Raw genomic sequence first — 5287 nt, forward strand, 5'->3', positions numbered from 1 at the left:
TTACAGATGAGGAAACGGAGGCAAACAGGGGTAAGTGACTTGGACAATGTCACGCAGGCCAGATTTGAACCCAGGTGAGTCTTCTTCCTGCTCCAGGCCCCAAACCCATGTAATAGGCGACTAGCCTTGTAAAATATCGCCACCTTGTGAGCAACATCCACATGGCACCTTGTGAACAGACCCATCCCCCCCCCCCCCCCCCCCGACGGCTGTGTTGTCATGGTGGAGGGGCTCAGGTAGCTCAGGCAGACGAGGCGCCGTGCCTTGCAGGATTACCCAAGACAGGCAGGTTGTAGTGGAGAGTCCTGACAAAAGGTGATTCCCCCGAAGAAAGAAATGGCGAACCACTCCAGTACCTTTGCCAAGAAGACCCCGGGGACGGTGCTAAAACGATAGAAGAAATGACTCTGGAAGATGAGCTGGATTGACCAAATCATCTTACTTGTCTTCTGAGGAGCCTGTGTGCCGGGCATGAAGCAGCAATTAGGCACATGTTGGAGCCTATGTGGAAAAATGGGGACCCTACTTCACTGTTGGTGGAATTGTGAACTGATCCAACCATTTTGGAGAGCAATCTGGAATTATGCCTAAAGAGTTATTGAACTATCTCTATCCTTTGACCCAGCAACACCGCTACGAGGTCTGTTTCCCAAGATCATCAGGGAAAAAGGAAGAGAACCGTTTATGTTCTAGAATATTTATAGCAGCTCTCCTCGTGGCGGCAAAGAACTGGAAATTTGAGAGGATGCTCATCAGTTAGGGAATGGCTGAACAGGTTGTGGTATATGTTCACTATGGAATATTACTCTGCTGTAAGAAATGATCAGTCAATGACCTTAGAAAAACTTGGAAAGAATTGTATGACATGATGAAAAATGAAGTGAGCAGAACCAAGGGAACATTGTGTACAGTAACAGCAATATTGTTTTAAGAACAACTTTGTCATTTTGACTATTATAAATACCTAAATTAACTACAACAGACCTATGAAGGAAGCCACTATCTGCATCCAGACAAAGAACTGATGAATAGACATATGTGTGTATAGAATGATTTTATATATACATGCACACACACACACACACACACACACACACACTTGTGTCTAATGGCAGCCATCTCTAGGGCAAAAGAGGTAAGAAAAAAAGGGAAAAAAAAGAAAGTTAAGAAAGTTACATGGTTCCCCCCAAAACTCCCCTCCTCATAAGGCAGAAGTAATTCCTCAGTCTCTTCTCTTGTGCGGTGTCTCTGAGATCAAAATGAAGTTCAATCCCTCTGTGACCTCTGACCAAAGCAAGAACCCCAAGAGTCATTTCAACGTCCCTTCCCACATACAGAGGAAAATTATGTCTTCTCCTTTTGCTAAGGAGCTGAGGCAAGTACAATGTCCACTCCATGCCTATTTGAAAAGATGATGGAACCCAGGTTGTTTGAGGATACTAAGAAGGATGGCAAATTGGCCAGGTAGTCCAGCTACGGAGAAAGAAATATAGGCTCTACATTGAGCACGTGCAGAGGGAACAGGCTAATGGCACAACTGTCCGTGTGGGCATTCATCCCAGCCAGGTGGTTATCACAAGGCTAAAACCTGACAAAGATCGCAAAAACAGCCTTAAACAAAAAGTCAGATCTCTCCAAGGACAAAAGGAGAAGGGCAAATATAAGGAAGAAACTACTGAGACCAGGCAAGAGTAAAAATTACGTGACTGTGATTAAATTGCTCCAGGGAACAAAAAAAGATACACGATAACTTTATTATATATTTAAAAGGAATAACAAGTTGTACATAATAGATTTGCAGTTTCATGTGTAATCATCTTTTTTTTTTTTTTTACTCTACTATGTTATGGAAATGCTGGTTTTATTTCATAAATTAAATATAGAATAAATAAAAGTTTAAAAAAGTTAGAACCAAGCATGGACCAGCTAATTGGTTGAAAATTTAGGAAACAAGTACAAGGATGTATATTGTCACTTTATTTATTTAACTTCTATGTGGCGAGCATCATGGGAAATGCCAGGCTGGGTGAATCAGAAGCAGGAATTAAGGTTGCTGGGAGAGCTATCGACGGCCTCAGATCTGCAGATGATACCACTCTGGTGGCAGGAAATGAAGAGGAATGAAGAAGCCTCGTGATACTGGTGAAGGAGGAGAGTGTAAAAGCTCGCTTGAAACTTAATATTTAAAAAACTAAGATCTTGCCAACTAGTCCCATCACTTCCTGGCAAACGGAGGGACAAGAAACGGAAGCAGTGTCAGATTATATATTCTTCGGCTCCGTAGACGGTGACTTGCAGCCATGAAATTAAGACGCGTGCTCCTTGGAAGAAAAGCTAGGGCAAATCTGCACAGCACACTAAAAAGCGAAGACATCATCTTACTGACAAAGGGTCATCGATTCAAAGTTATGGTTTTGCCAGGGGCAATGTACGGCTCTGAGAGTTGAACTATAGGAAAGTTGAGTGTTGCGGAGTCTACACTTCTAAATTGTTCTGCTGGAGAAGACTTTTGAGAATCCCTTGGACAGGACAAATCAGTCAATACTTGAAAAAATTCACTCGAGCTCTTTACCCAACGGCCAACTTTGGCCCCACAATGAAAAGATGGGACTCATTGGAAAAGACCTTGATGTGCAGAAAAGTTGAAGACAGACAAAAGGAGATGGGGACAGGCAAGGATGAGATGGATAGAGTGTCATGGAAGAAATGAATATGCACTTGGACAGACTTTGAGAAAGAATGGAGGATAGGAGAGCCCAGCGCGCCATGGGCAGCAAAGCCAGACCTGAATGAACCCACAAACGACAGAGGTGTTTCCTTTAGTCGTTTGTCTAGTCAGGGTTTTAGTGTGCTTTGTTACTTTTTAGCTTCGGTTGGTCCCTAGCAGTCTCACTGGGGAGCAGGGATGGCAGGGACAAAGCCACAGAAAGTCACAGGAGTCCAGACTACTGAGGTCTCTCATTACATTGACCAAGAATTTATTTCAGAATTAACTCTAAATTCCTTTCTAAACCCGACCCAAACTGTTTCTAACACTAGTCCGAACCCAAACCCAAACCCAAACCCAAGCCCTAAAGCTAACCTTAATCCAACTCCGACTCTAACCCTAACCCTAAATGAGTTCACTCGTGGCCCAATACCCTGCCCCCTCCCCCACCCCTGCAAAGGTGCAGGGACAGGTGCCTTTTCGTATCTCTTCTTGGGGGCCGACGCAGACTTTATTATTTTGCAACACTCAATTTTCACTGTTTTGAGTCTGTTATTCACACAGTTACAGTCATTGAATTGTGTGCGCTGTTTTCCTGGCTCTGCTCACTTCATGTAAGCTTCCAGGTGTTCCTCAGGCTTATCATTTACACAAGCCCCAAAAATATTCCATCGCATTTATCGGTCGTGCTTTGTTAAGCCACTCCCCGGGCAATGGGCACCCCCTTTGTTTCTAGATCTTTGCTATCATGAAAAGTGTTGCTATAAATATTTTGGTGTAAGTAGGGACTTTCTTCTTGTAACTCTGGGTCAGAGGATATGGGCATTTAAATCACTCTCTTGGCATAATTCCAAAGTTACTTTCTAGAATCGTTGGACCAATTCGCATCTCCACCAATAATGTACTAGCACGTCCATCTTTACACAACCCTTCCAACAGTGACTATTCCCATCTTTTGTCTTCTTTGCCAATTTGCTGAGTGAGGTAAAACCACATGGTGGTTTTGAATTACATTTCCTTTCTTATTGGTGACCTGCAGCATTCTTTCATATGGATGTTAACAGTTTGCAATTCTTTGGGGACTGTTTGTTCATCTTAATCAAACTTACTTTCTCTAAATTGTCTCTGTGTATTGGATCTGAAACGCTTCTCAGAGAAATCTGATACAAAGCTATTTTCCCTGGTTGATCACGTCCCTTCTTGTTCCATATGAGTTAGTTTTGTTTGTGGAAAAGTATTTTAATTTTACGTAATGAATGTTTTCTACTTTATCCTTTGTAATTACCTCTAACCTTTTTTGATTGTTTAGAATTCACCTCCTATCCGTACCTATGAAAAGCACGTGATCTGTTTCTCTTCTCACTTTCACTGGAATGATCTTTACTGTTCAGGTCACATCCCCATTTTGAATTGATCGTGGAGTGTTGCTGAAGAAGTTGGTCTGAAGCCTAGTTTCTGCCAACTGCTTTCCAGTTTTCCAGTAGTTCTTCTCAAATAGGGAATTCTTTCCTAGAAAAATTATGCTTAGGAGTTTACTGAATACTGAGTAGTTAGGCTGAAGGCTGACCCTTTTAAAGTTTTTGCCGTTCTTTGTTATCCCACACAGGTGTGGGCAGATGAAGAGGTTTTTCCTTTCAGATTTTATTCTCCCCAAGCTGCCTCTGTGGGATGGGGGAGGAGGAGCAGGACTGGCAGGGTGGGGTGCTAGGGCTGCTTCAGGGCTCTGACTCCTCAGTCTCTCTGCACGTGAGTGTGAGCCCTCTGGGGATGCCAGGAGGGCAGCAGAACCACCACTCCGCCGGGGGCCGGCGGTGACAGACAGCTCCTCTCCTCAGGGACAAGCTGTGCGAGTGGCTCCTAAACCGGGGTGTGGGTAAGAAGGTAGTCACGAGAGGCCGGTAAAAGTGTGCCCTGTGAGTTCGGGGGAGACAGGGACGGCTCTGATGATGACACCATCCAGAAGGAGCTTGAGACACTGAATCCCGCCCTCGCAGGTTCCCTGTGTCTGGACCCCTGTGGCTGTACTTCCCCGGTTCCTGCCACCCGGATCAGGTTTCTTTCTGCCTCATCTTCTCCAGCCTCACTAATCACAGAGGTACGATGGCAGCCGTTACCTACTCTAGGTAACTACAACTGCTACCTGCAGCCCAACTCAGGTGGTTTGGTCGTTGTCCAGTCATTTTTCAGTCACATCCAACTCTGTGACCCCATTTGGGTTGGTTTGTTTGTTTTTGGGCAAAGATACTGGGGTGGTTTGTCATTTCCTTCTCTTACTCATTTGAGAGATAGGGAAAATGAGGCAAACAGAAGGAAGTGAGTTGCCCAGGATCACACAGCTAGTGGTGTGGTGAATTTGAACTCGGGTCCTCCTGATTCCAGGGCCAGTGCTACCCACTGTACCACCCACCTGCCCTGGCGATTTGCTAGGGTGGGCTGTTTCTCTGATGAGCCTGGCTGTTGCCACGCTGCCAGGTGAGTGGTCTCAGCTCCAGCTGGGCCACGGGCCTTTCTTCCGGGGACCACCACCAAGGCTCTGTGAAGATTTTTGTTTATTTGGCCCATACCCCCTCTGCATTCCAG

The 5287-nt window shown here is 44.9% G+C and overlaps 1 pseudogene; it reads left to right on the top strand.

Annotated features, from left to right (window-relative positions):
- The first annotated feature begins 1241 nt into the window (after window positions 1–1241).
- Window positions 1242–1695, top strand: LOC114052791 (annotated as a pseudogene).
- Window positions 1696–5287: the final 3592 nt, after the last annotated feature.

This window comes from Vombatus ursinus, unplaced genomic scaffold (genome assembly GCF_900497805.2).
Source record: "Vombatus ursinus unplaced genomic scaffold, bare-nosed wombat genome assembly UNPS02003796.1, whole genome shotgun sequence".
Classification (NCBI taxonomy): domain Eukaryota; kingdom Metazoa; phylum Chordata; class Mammalia; order Diprotodontia; family Vombatidae; genus Vombatus; species Vombatus ursinus.